This window comes from Buteo buteo, chromosome 3 (assembly GCF_964188355.1).
Source record: "Buteo buteo chromosome 3, bButBut1.hap1.1, whole genome shotgun sequence".
NCBI classification, from domain to species: domain Eukaryota; kingdom Metazoa; phylum Chordata; class Aves; order Accipitriformes; family Accipitridae; genus Buteo; species Buteo buteo.
Window position 1 is genome coordinate 72,708,323 of NC_134173.1, and position 19,117 is coordinate 72,727,439.

The 19,117-nt window shown below is 42.4% G+C and overlaps 1 protein-coding gene across 1 annotated transcript in view; it reads right to left on the bottom strand.

Annotated features, from left to right (window-relative positions):
* FAM135B (family with sequence similarity 135 member B) overlaps nucleotides 1-18,679 on the bottom strand; it is a 214,094-nt gene extending 195,415 nt beyond the window's left edge. Inside the window, exon 1 of the mRNA XM_075024404.1 lies at nucleotides 18,616-18,679. The gene's annotated coding sequence lies outside the window, so the exon portion shown is untranslated. The remainder of the gene's footprint in view (nucleotides 1-18,615) is intronic.
* Nucleotides 18,680-19,117: the final 438 nt, after the last annotated feature.

The window sequence follows — 19,117 nt, forward strand, 5'->3', positions numbered from 1 at the left end:
GCAATTTCCTGACTGTGAGTGGGTGGGTATTTGTGTTCAGACTCAAAATGAAAACTCTCCATTTCCCACGAAATAGCATTTTTTTGACAGAAATAAAAATATTTTGATGGATCTGAAACACTGTGTTTCAGTGAATCAGTACATTTCATTTTGAGGTTTTGGGTTTTTTAAAAATCTATATAGCTTTTTTTTTTCCAAAAACAGTTGCAATTTGAAATTAAAAAAAAGGCATTTCAAAACAAAACAAACCCTGAACTTTCCAATAGGATTAGAGAACACTTAATTTCCAGCTTTTTCCCAAAACAAATTTTAGAAGATCAATTCTTCCCACAGGTTGATGTTAATTTAAGTGAAAACATTTTTTAATTGACAAATACTTCACTGCAGGGAAAAAAACAAAACCAAAAAAACCACACACACACACACACCCCCCCATGATTAATTCTTATATTCAGAAATAATCTTCAACCCAGTTCTTATGCACCAAATATTCTATTTACTCACAAAGGATTTTATTTCCCGAGATAACCATACATGTAGAAAGGTTTTCTGAAGGATCTCCCCTCAAGTGGTGAGAATTTATTTAGAACTCAGCAAGGGCTATGAATCATTCAAGTTACTTCTTTCCATTGTACATTACTTTGTATTCATCAAAAGATAATTTCTTCTTCCTTCATACAGCTCTGTTAAGTTTCCACAAGTCTCACCTAAGTGTAATAATTCTGCATTTTCTACCACTTTTATTACTTTGTTGATCATTAAATCAATGATCTGGAAAAAATCCTATGTATTCGACACTGATTTGGGGCTTACAGTAGATTTGCTGAGACTTGACAAAGATTCATAAACAAAACAAGGTAAATATTGTTCTTAAAAGGCAGGAGTTTGTATTCTGTCTCAGCAGTTCCATTGCTCCAGACTGGAAGCGACGACTTTTTTAAATGAATAGTTGAGGTTCCTGGTGACAACCCACCCTCTTGACCTGCAGATCCTACTGGGGCAATCACAGAAGTCAAGTGAACAGCAGTTGTGCAAGATCATGTACTACATTGCACAATGGTGGAGAGAGAAGAAAACAATAATTTAAGTTGTCTTCTCAACATACTGTCAGCAATGTCTACGAGGACACAGGAATGACAATTTCTGGAATAAGTTTCCAAAATGCAGCATGCTCTACAGAGGGGAAGAACTGGACGATCAGTGCTTTTTGTCCCATCAGATCCCCTAACAGCATCGGCGCAGTCACGCAGCAGGACTGTCTATTCTCAGGCTGGAGAAGGGCCACAACTTTCGCCAGCAGTTAGAGCCACTCGTGACAGCATCTGCAGCAGCAAAGTATCTCAGCCTCCCTCCTGCACCGCCAGCCACAGTCGGTGAGGGCACTGCAGGTTGGACCGGCACGGCACATCCCCCAGCTGGAGAGCAGTTGCCATGAGAGATGGTGGCACGCAAAGTGTGGCACTGGGCACCATGGGACCTGGAGACAGAGGCACATTGTCTAATCCAGGTTGACCAGTCTGTGCATGGGGTGGGGGAAGACAGGCATGGGTCTGGGGCTTAGTTTACTGTCTGGATTTTTCAATTTTTCCTCAATTCTACACACCTCAGGCTGTAGGTATTCGTCTGGATTCATACTGCTGCTCTCTTTGACTTCAACTAGTCAGAAAGACTTGCTGTGGATGAGGCAGGAAAAATCTACAACCACATTAGAAGTTTAGGCTCTAGAGTAACAAAAGGCAAAGTCCAGGTGGGAGTCCTGATGAAGGCAATGAGGCCCAAGCCTCAGCATGTCTTATTGTCACTCCAATAGCGGTTGTAGGAACAAGGCCTTAAGGTGCAATTCTTTTCACAAGGTTGTTGATTAGCTTACTACCAGATGTACTTCATCCCTTTGGGAATCAACTTCCAACCCTCTTCTCTCCCCACACAGAAAAAGCTATTAAGGTACAAATAAGATATTCACAACTAAAAGTGTTTTCTGCAAAGAACTGCTGGTGAATAATGGAAATTTCCTCTACCAAAATGTCTTTTTTTTTTCCTCTTAATGTGCAGCCGTAACATCTGCAAATACCAGAAACATGCGTATTTCTTTAAGAGAAGCTGTGTCTTCCCATAAATGCACCCACACAAAGCACTAAATTAATTCTCCAAACAAAGGGTACTGCACATCTGAACCACTGCAGAGGTGTGCTTAAGCTGTCTCTGAAAAAGCTCTCCCATGGGCAAGGAAAGGATGCTGCTCTGCTTGGGCTAAAGCACCCTACCAAACAGCTGTGGATCCCAGGGATGTCCCTGGTGCAGCTGGGCACCAGGCTAAGGCAGTTATAGTGCCTCCGTTATCCAAGCTGGCTCATGGGTTTTGCATCCTCAAAGCTCAAATGCAGTTTCCAAACATACTACATTTTTGCCAAATATGCCATTTATTCCCTGACTATATCTTACGACTAAAATCCTTCAGTATAAGTAATGTGAAGCAATGCTAGGGGCTGCTTCACCATTCCTTTGCTGTGGTGGTGCAGCAACCAGCCAGGAGTCCGAAGTGGGACATCATACAGAGGAACATGATGGCAGATCAGAGGAAAGGTGGTCTTGACATGCCAAATATCAGAACAGACTGGAAACCGGAATAACAAAGGCAGGAGGCCTGCATATGATCCTTCATGTAAAATATATCACTATGCCACACATCCCAGGTAACCTACAAACAAGTGACAGTGGTACCTGGAGAAGAGGGATAAGACTCAGGATGTCCATGCTCTGTTCCATACTTTGACAGTAAATAAGGTTGTATACACTTGGTAAAATGACAGACACCTACAGTGTAAATGGCTGTTCCTCCACTATTTGTCCAGGTTCCTGTTTAGACAGTGGAGACAAAGTTTGAGCATGATCTTTCTATCCTAAAATAGGAATTTTAAAAAAAGTTGTGCCTTAGAAATATCTGTTTCTCTGCCCTGTCTGCAAAAAGAAAGCTGGTGGCTACTTTGGATGAAGTTGACTCTACTGCAGATCACTAAAGTAAAGCAAATTAAATTCCACCCATGACCAGGATCTCATATAAAATGCAGATACTCATGGGCCTGATCTTCCCGTACATGAACTAGCAACAACATTTCTGCATGGAGATCCTTGCATAAAAAGGTGAAGGGGGCTCAGCAGACTTCATTGCAGTTCAAAGAGCTCCCAGATTGTGTGACTGGTCCCCAAAATCAAGGGTGGGCAGGGAGGGGCATGGTATTCATCCTCTCTCCAGTGGTCTGGCTACACAAACTAATGTCTCACAAGATGAGCTAGAGCCAATATCCCTCCAATTTTGTACCCGTGCAACCATTAGAGGAAATATCCTCACCCAATGCAAGTCTATACTCCAGAGCAGGAGTAAATGGAGCTGCATTGCCTCCAGACAGTTAACACCAAAGGTGGGATAAAGGTGGAAAAGAGAACTGCTGACAACAAGACCATTATCCCTATCACAAATGCACCATGGCTGAATAACCATCTTTATTTATAAAATGTATTTAACTGGAAACTACTCATAATCAAGATTCACTCCACCCCTCACACTGTACAGCTAGTGGTATATTGATTTTAGATTGTGTGTCTGTCTTAAGACTAAGAAATACTCTTCTTTCTAGCCAGAATAGGCTACAGGGATTCTGTTGCCAACCATAACATATAAAAGAACCTATAAAATTACAGTCACACACTAAGGCATATGTCTCACATTTAACTTAATGTTTATCTTGTCAGGAAATCCAGCTAGACCATGCCAACATTTTGTTTCATTCATGCTGTCTTCAAAATCATCTGTTGTTGAGGGAGGAAAAGGAAGGGGAGAGAAAAGAAGATGCAAGAGAATTATCTAAATATTAAAAAAAGAGAACAAAATTCAAGTTAATCTCACAAATGAGGCTCAAAAATGAAGTCATTGAACAAAAGCCTCCATCAGTAACAGCATTCACCTTTACTCCTCTCCCATGGATTAAAGTCGTCATTCCCGATTTCATGTGGAAAATAAACAATGATTCTAAAATCTGCCCTTTGCACATCGACAATAGGAAGTGGACTCCTTGACTTCTGATAAGCCTTATTCTGCTGAAAGGTTTTGTGATTTTTGCTGCTGAGGAGGTCACCTTAACATGCTACAGACCTGGTATTAGCCAGTCCTGAAGAACACACTAATGACAAAAATCAATTGCAACGTAGACAGAAGCAAAACAGTGAAATGGCAGCTACTTCTTTCAAAATTATCTGAAATATCTGCATTTCCTTCACATTAAGAAAAGCATTTCCTTACGTAAAACACAGCTTACACAACTAAATAATTAATCATGATGAATTATTTAGAGAGATGTGGACCCAGTATGTTTACAAGTCCCAAGCGGTTTTACAAAAGAGGAAACATTTATATAATTGGTCCTCAAACTCTTTTTTAAATGTTCTTACAATGAGGGGGTTCTGATTATCAGTGGTACTGGTCCTGAAAGCAAAGCATTTATAAACTGAGCTTTTGGTGGGAAAATGGGATAAGAGAGAAATGACTAAGTAAGGTGATCTTTTCTTAGTAATTGTTGATTATTGCTGCTGAACAGATGATTCTTCCAAAAGTCATCCTTTAAGCCTTGAGTTATCTCAGGTATGGTAAAAGGTCTCCAAACTAGACGTAATTAAATCACTGACCTGAGGCATTATCTCCCGGAACAGTCATCTGCCACGTACAGAAGCAGGGCAAGCCAGACCCATTTCACTATAAACGTCAGCACTTTCCCCCTGGCAACCCGTATTCCCCAAGTCCCCAGAGGAAGCCATTTATGCCTAGGAATAAACCTGCCCTTGACAGCCCAAAGATGCTTTTGATAAGTTCATCTTCACCTCTGTCATGCTCTGCATGCCGCTCTCCTCTCAGAGTCTCTGCCAGCTTCCTCTGGGTGTCTCCACGGTCAGAAGTCCTTATGGAAATGTTCTTTGCACGTGCTGTCAGATCTTCTCTCTCTCTCTCAAAACAATCTCTCTCTGAAGCTCATGCTGACCCTAGTCCTGACAATTCAAAAGCTTTTACAGGCCACCCGCTTTTCATTATAAATGAGTAAAAAGCGGGTCTGGATAAAACTCTGAGAAAGCTGATGTAACCCCACAGATGACCCTGATTTGAGCAAGTGATTGGAATAGAGTTCCCTTCCAACCTGAATTATCATATGAACCTATCCTATGAACAAAAATGGCTTTTTGCTGTTCACTTCATCAAAGAGCAAGTAGAATAGCAGTCCCAGAAAGAAGCTAAGTCTGGCTAAGAAGGAAAGGAAAGCACGCTTGTCATTCCTGGTGCTCCCTTTATCTAGAGTAACCTCAGCCCAGAGAAGTCCACACGAGAGGCACCTATTGCAAGAGAAATAACTTCTGTGCTTTGCCTGGCCTGTCCACAGCTGATCCCCATGACTCCAAAGAGTCTCAGGTGCAACACAAGGGAGACTGATGTCCTCAGATTTACTGGTTGTAATATAGCACAGAAGGAAAAAGGGCAGAAGAAAAGCTCAGGTGCATTGAGGAAAGGGCTTACCTCTAGGTTAAATCTTTTAAAAACAGTTCTGTTAGCTACATATCTTCATAAAATATACTGTCATTTTCTACTCTGAGGGAAGCACCTGTGCTTGTATGGTAAGCAGACATCTGACTTTGGGAGGGGAAGCAAGGCAGGAGTGCTGATGCAGGCACCTGTATTCCTCCTGCCTGCAGGTGTGGTGAACAACGTAGCTACAGTCATACCCTTGCCCACTCCTATCCCAGCCACAGTTGTCTCTGTATTCAAACCAGTGAAGGATTCCCACCGCAGCCAGGGTTTTATTACACGTAATGCAGAAATTTCAAATTAGAGCATTCATCCCTTGCTTCTTGTCTTCACTCTTTTAGCAATATGTTGTGTTTATGTCCTTTATCCAGAGACCATGTCTCATCACTTGTGCTCAACACAGTCAGTTAACTCCCTCTTTTCCTTGAGAACCTTTCTTCATCTACAGTGTGTTCCTCATCTTTGATCTACCATCTGACAATGCAGCAGATATTCCATGTTGCGCTGCTGATTCTGTCATTAGATGTGTCCTAATTTAATCTAACTAACCTATCTGAAGGCCCCCCATCACCACCACATCTGGGCCACTCTTAGCTTATTGTCGTGGAGACTTCAAAGTCCATAGCAGAAAAAAAAACAAACATATACAGGCTAAACCAAATTTCACCCTTGTAAAGCCTAAGTTGAGAGGTTGGGCATGCCCTGGGAGGCTGTAGAGAAAAATGGATAAATCTCTTTGAGCACAAACATCCCTTGCACAGTGATAACTCCAAGGCTCATAATTCAGCAGGGATCTTGACATCTGCTGTTTATCCCCAAGCAGGAGCACGGAGCAGAGGAACAGAGCAGCTGTGGTTACATCCTTGTCCCTGCTGCAGCTCACTCCCACCTCATCAGGTGCTACCAAGATCACACAGTCCCACCCTAGGACAAACTGGCTTCCCAAGACATCCTCCATAGTCTCTTTCACCCTATACAGTCTGTTTATGGCTCTGGAGAATTATTAACTTGCCAAGGGTACTAATTAACTTGCTACAAGGGGCCTTGCACATCTGAGGTAGAGTTTGGCAGTCACACGCGCGGGTCACCACAGAGCACTGCTGATCTAGCAGCTGCTGAAAACAAAGGCAAGCCATTTCCCCCACCACCAGAGCCCAATGTGTGTTCAGCATGTGCTGCTGTAGGCAAGCGGGTTAAGCTATTGTGTATTTTTAGTTCAACTAGCAGCGACTATTTCTGCATTCCAATTTCTGATGCTGAGTTATCCCACCTTCTGTTTCTCGATTAGGGTATTATTATTAGCTACACTAAACCGATGAGCTTCTCAGCATGGCAAGTTTAATAAAGCACTAAAGTCACCCACTACCAACGCAAGTCACCTAAAGAAAACAAGGCCTAATTTACAGTGCTACCAAAAATCAGCAAGAGTCTGCTAATCATTCCTCACTAGTTTTTTTGATGGTTTTTTTTTTCCCAACAATCTTTCTTCGTTCTGCAGACAAAAGAATTGATGCAATCCAAAACTTATTCCTCCCTTTCCCACCATAAAAGACAGAACATATCTAAGGGCTTTTCACATAACCTTCTGGAATTATTATTCCTCTCCATTTTTGGGCCAACCTGCAGTTGTTGACTTCTTGCAAAAAACAGCAGCCTCACTGAAATAATATCTCTCTACCTTGTCACTCTTCTGCCTCTCAATGTCCCTGACTTTGCTGCTCGGTTCCCCACACAAAGACAAGGAACGTTCTGGTGGTTGTGACATCCCAGGCTAAAACAGTAGCATGACTTTGATCCATCTATGGCAGCCAACAAAAGCTTTTCCACCAACAGGCTTCAGGCTTCCATGCCTTTCTCAAAAACAATCTCTTCACAGCCTTGTGCATTATCTTTCCTTCTGAAAAGACTTTTGTGCATGGGGCTGTATCCTGCTGTTTCTGAGGTCAGTAGCAAGCATCCTATAGCCTCCAGCAGTGAAAGGGCTGGGTGGCTGTAGAGCAAAGCACTCTAGAACATAACACAATGCAACTTTATTTTCTCTAACATCCACCCTGGCAAACAGTACCCTCACACAGCTCAGCTTAGACACAGCTGCAAAGGGAGAGGAAAACAGAGAGAAAACAATGAGGAGACATGGACAGAAAAGAGAAGTTTTCAGCCGAGATTTTAAACTAAGGCAGTCAGGCAAAGAAAATAAATAGGGCTGTGCTGCTGCATGGTGTAGAATAGATTTATGCACCGTAGTGTACTCTGTAAGCGCCTGTAAGAAGAGTCACTTGCAGCAGCAGATGCTGCTCAGCTCTAATGAACTTCATCTGCCTTGTCCCACAGAGATCCTCATGTCTTAAGACGTGGGATAGTTGGGTCCTAATAGTACAGAAGAGCTGTGCAGATGTAAGCCAGTACCTGCTGAACTCAGGTACTCAATCACACAGAGGGTGAACATTTGCTACAGGTATTGGCAGCTAGCAAGCCTGCATCATAGGCTCAAAACCTGTAGCTCAGAGTCTCAGTCCTCTGCAGAAGCCACAATACCAGTAAGAACCCAAATTTTGTTAGATCACACAAATCCAGAAAAGTGGTATACAAAGGGCATGATCTTCCATAATCGTGTGTTGCCCCATGCTTCCCTATCAACTTTAGAACAAGTGGGAGACTTTCTTATGCAAACAAAATCATTTCAGCAGTTGTTTCATACAGACATCCTCAAAACTGACACTCACAAGTCAAGGGCCTATTTGGCTAGACCATGAGGTTACACCATCTACAAGCATCATCTGCCCACAATAAGGTCAAGTCACAGCCACTGAGAAAAACAAGAGGCTATGGGTGGAAATGAGGTAATATAATAGGGATGGAAATTTTCATACTGAAACACCCCACTTGTAGAGGACTCAGTGGAGGAAAATACTGGTCCTTTTGCTCTGTTCTTTATGAAATCATTCTCAGAAAACTGGATTGCTTTTCCTACTGCCACAGTGGTTTTGCCAGTATAGGCTGACAAATTGACAGAGACACAAATGTTTCACTCAAGCCACATCCTCCATGTAATACTTATGGGTTTTTTGGCCAAGAATCGGTAATGGAACACTGCTTTCTAGCCTCAGAAATAAATGCAATGTTAGCAGCATGTTAGGAACCAAAATTACATGGTAGAAGATGCTGGGAGAGCCAGATTCCTTCCCAGTCACGCAGATCTGGGTAGTAACACAACAGGAGAGATTTGTTTGCCCAACTAGCTGGACAAAGAAAGAGCCTGCTGCTCTCCAGGCTGCTAAATGGTGGCATTGGGGTCCTAATAGCACAAGTAGTCCCTATCAAGCCAAATTACATTAAGAAAGTCCCTCTTGTCATTGTGCTGCATGCTGTGAATCCTTAAAAGCCACACTGTTACCAGGAGGTCAGAATTTGAAATTTCCATGCAAGAGAGACAGACTCCAACTTATTGTAGCACCACTGCTATGCATTTTCAATACAAGTCTGTCATATAATGAGTAATATCTGCAATTCCGCCTTTAAAGTCCAATAGGATGCATAAGGTCTGACCTATCCATGACAACATCACATAGCTAAGAACAAATAAGAACAAATGTAGATAAATATACCTGCTAGACACAGATGAGAAAGTACAAACGCAAGGATTTGGTAAGTATATATACCAGCAGAAGGTCAAACTACTGCTTAAGCTGTCTTACCTATGATCCTAAGGATGAGAAAACACAACAGGTATCAAGAACATATCAGGATATTGCATCTACCTACAGTCCCTCACATGCAGTAAGAGAAGTAAACTTTGTGGATCCCTCTGCGTCTGCTGAAGATGAGCTTAGATTTCTCTGTGGATTTCAGCAAAACCAGAATCGCTCTCTACCTGACCTAGCCATAAAAAAGGCTTACTTCAGTACTGAAACATAGCCACATCTGAGGTGTGAGGGCTCCAGACACAAAGAAAACACACCAAGGCATGTCTGAACCTGAGAGAGAAGCAGAAATGCCAAGAGACTCCTGGCAGATTTGTGGGAGGACCAGGGAGAGCACCCACCCCCCTCCAAGAGATTCTCTTTTGATCTGGGACAACACATGGATGTCAGAAACATCTCAGTGTACAAAAGAAAGAAATTCTCCTTTTTACACTTTGTTTGGATGCTCTGTCTGCTGCAGTGAAACTGGGAAGAAGTAAAACTGCTGAATAACAGAGTTCTTAACATTGCAGTCACTAATAATAGGATTAGAGAGAGAATAAAATCATATCTTCTTGGATTTGGAAGATTTGGAAGAAGCCAACTTCTGACTCACTCGCCCAACAAGTTGAGATCAGGCATGTCACGGTGTTGACCTTCTGAAGAAGGACTTCGATGAGCCCAGCAGCCACAACTGCTCTGGGTAGTTTCAGTCCATTACCTCCTGGAACAGTGTTAGCAAAGGTCAGGCTACATCGCAGGCCCTGGATTTTTTGCAGCATGTCAGCCATTGCCAGCATGCGAGGAAGGGAACCGGGTACAGGGTAGATCAGAAGAAATACACACAAAGTGAGACACCTGTGCTATTCATGCTCTTAGACACACTTTTCTCAATGCTGTGCTGCCGGGAAGCACAGACTCACGTCTATCTCACCAACTCGGGGGGAAGGTTTTAATCCAGGAGCAAGGAAGCTGGTGGACCCCAGGGGATGCTGAGCAGAGAGACCAAGAGCTTCTACTACCTGAGCCAATGGACTAGAAAGGAATTATAAACTTTCCAAGTGCTAGTGAGGGTATCTGCTAGGTGGACACAAAAGTCCATATTAAGTGGGCATGGGTATGATTTAGACTTGAGGAGAACCTGCCAACACCAGACTGATCCCTCAAGAAGATGAATATTGGCATTAAAAGGTTATTTCCTCATCAGGTATGAATGGGCCACAACTCCTGCTAGTTTCAAGGCAGGATCTCACCCTCCCCCTACTCACTGGGAAAACTTTTATTTTCCATGGTTACATGTCTGTCTCATTAAGCAGCAAATCTAGCCAATCACCATACAGTGTAAAGGGAAAAAATTACAATATTACAACAGGGAAAATCACAGAGTGTGATTATTGAATGGAGTAATAAACAGCAGTTTACACAAAGCCTCAGAATAAAATGAATAACATTGTTAAACTGAATGCAAGGTACAACATTCATCATCAAATCGTCTCTTGCCTCAGGTTACTACAGAGTAGGATCTGGAAAACGGCAGCTTCCTTATTTAAAAAAAAAAAAAAAAAGCCCTGGCTGCAGCATTTCAGAAATCCCTGTCTCAACCTGTTGGCAAACGCTGACTTTTGAAGAGCAACTATTGTATAAGTCTTCCTTTGTTCTGAGCTCCAAGAGACACAGTGGGTGACTAATGAAAATAAGAATCGGGATTTTAAAAGATGCTTAGTAATATCATTAGATAGAAAAATAGCTTTTTTCCTTAGAACAGTGCTAGTGAACAACACTAAGTGGGCATCAAGAGACCAGCTCTTAACAGCCATGCACAAAGCAAAAGAAAGACGGTGTTCTCTTCCACTACTAAACAAATAAAATATAATAGAACAAGCCATTAGGCAAAATGAAAAAAATCTCTCCTAAGCTTTGCAGTTTAAACAAGGGAAAGAGGTGCAAGGGTGGGGGTCACTGAGCATTAAAAATTGGTTATCTGAAGTGGGGAACATCCTTGCTGTTTACACTGTTATCAGACTCGGTGCCCTGACTCACCATAAACAGCCCTCCACAGAGGGTTTTTATGGCAAAGCAGTGCTCAGGAAAACATCAACCTTTCCTGCCTTTCCCAGAGTCATTTCTAAGAGAAGTTTTGCAGCCCCGCAGGAATCAAAAGTCCATGTATGAGTTCTGACTTCCCCATAACCATCTGCCCACAGCTAGCAGCAATGTAAGACTACATAAGAATATTTGCAAAGTGTTAATGTGTAAACCCCGAAGCCCTTTGTCCTTCAGTCATTTGCTGGCGCTGCTGAGAGGATCGCTGCTCCATGCCTTACTGAGGTGCCCCTTGACTATGGATTTACATATTTGCAACACGTATAAACAGGATTTTGATTCTGCTACTGATATCTCAGTGTCAGATACAGGCATTTTTAGAGGTACTTTTTTTCCGTCTCTATTATTACAAAGGAAAAGTTGCAAGATTTAAATATTCTCTAGTTTTGAAGTAGACACCAAATCTTACACAAAAATACACTGTGTAATGCGGCCAGGCTAGTCTAGTGTCCTGAGGACTATAGCCCTACAGTGTCTCAGTTTAATTAACATAAGTATCCAAAATCATCCCCTTCAGTTAAACTTGGTGTCCATGAGCACTGTTATTAACATGGATCAAGGAGCTCCTTGTAGAGAAGACCTGTTGTGATGATAAGGTCAGGTTCCTAAGGAAATTATTTTGCAAATCAAAACACTGATTCCAAACACTTGTCTGTGTTTTCTTTTTCTATTCCTCATCCTAAGTTCCCTTGGCATGGGACATAATTCCCAGGTAATTTTCTACAACATTTCTGTATAAGAACTGGGCATGAGGTCCTGCCTACCCAAATTCCTTGTTTTCCTGTAGCTTGCAGGAGGAGGATGCTTATAATCAGAGAGAAAAAGTGGGCCCAATTCTGCTTTCTGTTCTATACCTATAGTGTCAAATTATCTTCCAGCTCCTGCTGATTTTACAAGGATCTGCAGACAAGTAGAAAAACACAGGACTGGGACCAAAAAGCCCTGTGATTTTCAAATCAGGTTTAACATGAAAGACAGGTGCCTTTTGCCTTTACTATATTACTTGGTATCGGGTCATACCCAGACTGTCTCCACAGTATAAATAAGAAGCAGAATTATAGCTGTATCATATTATGGGACAGGCTCAAAAGCCTTCTTTTAAAATGTTTATCATCATCAAAGCCAGCAGCATTTCCAGCCACACAGACAGGGATGATTTGGGGAGGACAGGGGAAGATCAGGACACCAGACAGGGAGAAAAGGGGTTTAGAGAAGGAGATAGAGACAGCAGCAGCATCTCTCTTTCTCCTTACTGCTGACAAAATAAATAAATAAATAAATAAATAAATAAATAAAAATAGTTACATGGAAGTGGAAAGAGCTCTCTGCAGTCATTACACAGCAAACACTTACCGCTTGGCTTAAACTTACTTCTTATTTTCTCCCCCTTCATGCTCCTCAGACAAGTATACACTCATCCACAGATATTTGCCTGCACAAGGATACTCCACAGCTTTGGATCTCTTCTGTTTTTAAAATGACAAGGACTGTCCCCATATGCCTTTGGATTAGAGCTGTTCTTCCTACCTTTTTAAATGTACCCAGTACATGCTTTCTCACACACAGATGAAGTGAGCATCTCTTACTGCCCGGCCATCACACCCACAGCTTTAAGAAGAAATTTTTTTTATTTTTTTTTCTTAGAAGGTGTAAAGGTGTAAGAGCAGTATTTTTACAGATATACATATACGTATATTCACAGGCATGATTGTACTCCTATTGCAATGATTTAGTCTGGCTTTAAGCACTTAAGGTAAATGTGCCAGTTGTGGACTACAGTGAGGTTTCTAGTCTTGGCTATTCATACACCTCTCTGGTTTACAGCTCCCTGCTGAATATGATGAGAGAGATTTATTTGTGGAGTGGGCTGAGACAGAAGTGCACTGTCGCATGATTATTTTTTTTTTAAGGGTTATTAATTACCATGTCAACCTTTGCTCTACTGCTGCTGTCCACTTTTATTTTGGAAGCACAGCTGTTCAACACTGATCACATTGGGTTCCCCGATCACCCCATTTTCTACCAACCTTTCGGAATATTGTTATTCCCTATGTATCTGGGTGGAAGAGAGGGAGAGGGACAGTATGGCAGAGACGAGAAACATGAGCCGGAAAACAAGCTTGCCTTGAATTGTCATCACACCGCCGGTGGAAGGAGCGAGCCAGAAAACTAGCAACAAACACTCGCACGCAAACACACGCCAGGCACACACCACATCGATCGCGGGGAGTTTGCGAGCAGCCCCGCAGCTCTTACCTGGGTTGTCTGGGATCCCTCTGCAGTGCACCTCCCTCAGCTCCCTCTCTCCTATTTTTTCCCCCCGTGGGAAGCAGCGGGGCCGGGGTCGCTGCTGTGGCTGGGTGACGGTGCAGGTAGGGGACGGGCAGGCAGCTGGCTGCAGCTTCAGCTGCCGGGCTCTGGCTCCTGCCAGGGCTGCTGCTGCTGCTGCTGCTGCTCCTGACGATGCTGAGGAGGAGGAGGAGAGCCCGAGTGAGGAGGAGGAGGAGGATGCTGGCGGTGATGCTGTTGCTATGGTTACCCAACTCAGCGGCGGGCAGCGGCACCGCTCAGCGCAACAGCTGCCCCAGCACCCAAATCTCCTCGACACCCGTCACGGCCAAATGGTCCTCGGTGGACGGGCACGGGGATTTCACGCCGGAGTCCTTCCAGAGGGACAGGGACGGAGGGGAGGATGGAGGTCACTTCCTTGGCGCGGCGTCGGGGCTCCGGGAAAACAGATGGAGCGACGCATCCGAAGTGTTTGCGGGCTACGCTGGCGGGTAAAGGGCTCGCCGCCCTGCAAAGGTCAAACGCCAGCCTCCAGGAGGCCAGAGTCTCATTTTTTAGGGATGCCTTGCGTTTTCATAAGGAAGTGAATAAAACAGCAAGGCTGAGGAGGGGAATCATTTTCAAAGTTCCTGTTTTGATGCAATTTTAAACTTTTTCTCTTTTAAGCTGAAGGTCAGTCCTCTTTCTTTAAAATAGGGCTTGAAAGTGGGATTTTACTGTCTTTTTGTGTAAAGGGGGTTTTTGCACAGACAAAACCCCTTATAAGCGAGTTCCTTGTGAGAGAGAGAACTACCTCTTACCACAAAAGAGTGGGGAAAAAACCTTTCAGAAAGGAACCCTCTTACACAGCCCAGGACACTAATACTTTCATGCTTAATTGCATGAAGCAAGCAAGCTGAAATTTCCCTTTCTCTAGGGATCTGAAAATAAGAAAGGAAAAAGACCTCAGGTGGAGGGACTGCCACATGATCAAAATGCGGAATCCTAACTGAGAGAGACACGTGAAATCAAGGCATTCAGTTGCCATTTATCTATCAAATACATATGTCATGAGGCTCTCATTTTGCACTGGCACATCACAAGACACAGCAAGGTCACAACAATCAAATGTCACTTCCACCCAAAAATGTCAGTGCAAAGCTGCGTAACGCTCATAAGCCATGACAGTTCTTTCAAGAGCTGGTACTGTTTGCAGGACATTGTGAAACCCTGTTTAAAACCTACTGAAAAAGAAAAATCACTAGTTAAAACTTTCTAAAGGGATTTGCTTCCTACTGCCAGAGCCCTGCTTGCAGCCTGGATGCTGCAGATGATATGAATCTATGAGCTTGAGGCACCAAGAAGAGGCACTAGGTGGTGTTTCCTATTAAAGTATCAGACCTGGAGAAAAAGCTGTAAGAGGTGTGCTGGCGGCACCTCTTCTCAAGGTATTCTAGAAGACAGTGTCTCCACGCCATGTTCATTTGCAGAGTGACAATGTGGTTCATATAAAGGCATTTTCTGTATACATTATTACTATGGGAGAACCTGGAACCACCCAACTGAGAAACAAAATGTGCCAGCCAGCATACACTGTCAGACTTCCTTGGAATAGCTTCCCATTTCCCAGCCTCCATGTATCTTATAAAACTAGTCATCATATAAACCATTCCCCCTATAGACTTTTTAATTAATATCCTTTTAGGCAACAATTCTGATGTCCACTCAGACACTATATGGAATAGTTGATTCAAAGGGCCTTCCTACCACTCAAAAAAGAAATCAGAAACACGTTATTTATTTTAATCTTTAAAAATGTCATGCATGTAAAATTAGACAGTAGTCTGAACCCTTTCTCAAGAGGTAAAAAAAAAAATATTTGGTGCATGTGTGGACTATGTATTCCCTACTGTAATTTTGGGTGCAGGGGGAGACAATGTTATCGCAGTAATGATTGTGAGCAAATCCAAATCACTCACTCCATAACTAACTAGCTGACAGCAAAACCCATGGTTATTCTGAATAGATCACTGAAACCACAAACAGATTTTATTTCTGCTAAATCAGGGAGCGTACTGCAAAATGTATCTGCTGAGGTATGTGTAATCAGCTTGCAAGCTTATATTTTCCAACTTTGCTTATTAGGGCTTTTTTTTGAGAGCTGCATCTCTGATTTCAAGAAAGGACATCAGAATAGAAGATAGTTGGTCCTTTTGGCTTCAGGTGCTTTGGCTCAGCATAGCTGTGTTACACCACTGAGGATCTGCCCACCTTAATTCTCTTGTTGGTGCTAATCTGCAACATTGAGGAAAATTCCACCCCTAAGGACGTGCAGAACCAACTAAAACCAATGGCTCTTATACCTCAGTGTCTGGACCCTGCAGAGTGCATATCTTCAGCTGTGCCAAGGGAGTACAAAGTGGATATAAAGCTCTAACAAAACAAAAAAACCCAACCAAACAAAAGAAAAGGTGAAAAAATTTCATTTGACCTCAGTCATGCAAGCAGGTCCTGCATGGTGGGATCAATGACTTTCACCAGTTCACTAGGGAAATAAGTCATGTTACAATATGTAAAGCATGCTGATTTCATAAGTAGGTATGATCTTATAAAGAAAGGACATGTCACAGTCATATTTGGCAGAGCCTAGAGGAAAGGCTGAATTTTTAGTCATAGCTTTCATTTTTAAGGGTAGAGCCTATGTCGTATCTTCCAGCCCTGCTTAGGAATTACAGACCTGTTAGGACATCTCAGATGGTACTAGACACCCCTGTTTATGCACCTTAGTCATGTCTAGATTCTTTTCTTTAATTTAAATACTTTAAATACTGAAGATAAATACAGCTTTAAATACTGAAGAAAGGTAAATCAACTTAGCCTAACACAGACTTCTGAAACAAATCAGTTAAATTTTCCCTTGTCTCTCCTTTTCTCTCCCCTGTTGTTAGGAAGACACCAAGGCTGACTAACTTACCCGTACTTATCCACAACACTTGAGGTAAAGGCAAATCCTACCCCTAACTCTTCTTTGGAAGAGCTATCCCACCAAATCAGACATCTGAGCTCTGATGCGTGTCAACAAACATTAAAACCAAACCATACCTTTTGGAAATGCCTTCTTAGCTGCCACCTTAACCCCACAGGAGCCTGAGGTTTCATCAGTGAAGGTACCTGTGTGCCTGTTTAGCTGCTGAATGTTCCCAGACCGGCTGAAATCTCAACACCACAGAGATCCTTGGGTATACTTGGTGTCCCAGAGCCCAGCATAGGCAGCAAATGCCATATTCTAGATTCTTTGCGTCGAGCCTTTGTGTTATTTAATAATAACTTGGAGCAGATATTCCCATTAGGTAGCAGGATACCTAATAGATGTTCAGTGGAGCAGTCCATCCTGCAGGGCCCACATTGGGCTGGGAATAAGTTCTACAGGCTGTAGACCTGCTACACTACACTACTTGAGTCAGTCTACCAATTCTGCTAAAAGCAGGATTTAAAAAAAAAAAGTATTAAATTAATTGAAATAAGCTCAGAACTGCAAAATTCCCCAGGTATCTGAATGTCAGCACATAAAACCTTACATGATGAGGCACAAGCATGTGAGTTAAACACACGAACAGGACAAGGAAGAGAGTGTGTCTCTGCCAAGCTGTTTCATGTGGCAGGGAAAGACCACAACACAAAGCTTCCACCTGGAGCACCCAATGAGTGGTTCCAGGTAAAGACCACATCCTGGCTGCAACAGCTTTCCTCAAGCTCTGAGACACAGCCTGCAGCACAAAAACCCTGTGACAGCGCAATGTGGATGTGTAACGTCAACACCACGGCTAGGGAGCAGAAGGTAGGGCCAAATGCAAGTTTCAGGCTAGCAGCAGGAGACTCAACAGCTCTGTAGTTAATGGACAGAGAAAGTTAAGCTTCTCTTTTGATTAACTAACTGAGATGCTGAATTTACCTCTTGGTTGCGATACAGTTTCCAGGGACTGTTTCTTTCTACTCTTTATAATTTCGGGAAAAGGTAAAGTCCAAAGGGAAAGCACCTGGCCCACAAGAACAGAAAGCACTTTCAGTCTTGGGGCTTTGGTTTCTTCTGGATCCTCTATACCCTCTAGGAGCGTTCACACGGCAAGACCCTTTTAGGAAGCATTGCACCATATTGCTATAACAGGATTTGAAACACCCTCTGATGCAAAAAGCAACACAGTCTCACATAATCCAGTTTCACGCTATGCAACAAAGGAGCAGTTAAGCAAAGGAAGAAGGAGAAAAACAGGAAAGGGGATAAGAAGATGTCTTTCATGCAGCTATTTGATAAAATATGTCCAGAATGGTTAACTAAAATATATCTATATTTATTTTGATGTAGCTAGTGACAGTCAGAGCTCTATCATTCATGCCCCATCATTGGAAGTGTTTGGTCAGGTTGGACAGGGCTTTGGGCAACTTGATCTAGGGAAAGAGGTCCCTGCCCATGGCAGGGGCATTGAACTAGATGATCTGTAAAGATCCCTTCAAACACAAACCATTCTATGATTCTAAAAAATATAACAGATTCTTGAGAAGTACCACAGTATAAAGGTGTTTTTAAAATAATGCAGCATTTAAAATCATGCAGCATTTTCATGTATCATACAGGGAAATAAAAGGTAAAAACTACAGCACTAGAAAAAGAATAATCCCTCACAGTATAAAGTATAATTTATCATCTGTATTTCACACAAAAACCACTTAGTATAATATCATAAAGACTTGGCTTGCTTTAATAGTTGTATCCAAGAAAAGCTTCAAGGGCATAAGCTTATACTTCTCCTTAGAAGTCCTTACACTTATCCCATCCTCAAACCACAGACTCCTCATTCAGCTGCTATCCATTTAATATTTTGTTTCATTCTGCCATTCAATTTGTAGTCCAGCATCTTACTTGTTACAGCCAACCAGCCAGGTAAAAAGCCTTGCTTTAAGTATGAAAAAGCTACATTTACCCACCAGTGCTTCCCTTACCTGGAAGGGAGTTGGAAATCTCAGGATACGGTCTTCTTATTCATGACTGTGGAAAATTGCATCCTAGATAGAAAACCCAGAATAAATAAACTAAGTATATTTCAAATGCTTAACATGATACAAACATCTGATAGGACTTGAAGGAACTATAGCAGCATCAGGAGTTCAAAAACAATTTCCAAAGTGTCTTTGTGTACCATAGACCAAAGTTCTGGAAAATAACTCATCTACTGAGAGTGAACTATAGGAATGAGGGATAAACACATTTTGGATATCTTTAAAGAGTGACCAATATCAGACATCTGCTTAAGCACATCTTTCTAGGGTTCTCTGCAAAACACAGTTATTTGGTTTAGAGGTATGTTTCTTATCTTGCCAACGGCTGAAGCAAAAAATGAACCCAAGCATGCAAGATTATCATCCTCCATCTTCAGCTTTATGCCCGTGGCAGGGGAGGAGGATTTTGTGAATAACCCTCACTTCCTTCACTATTGCAGTACCT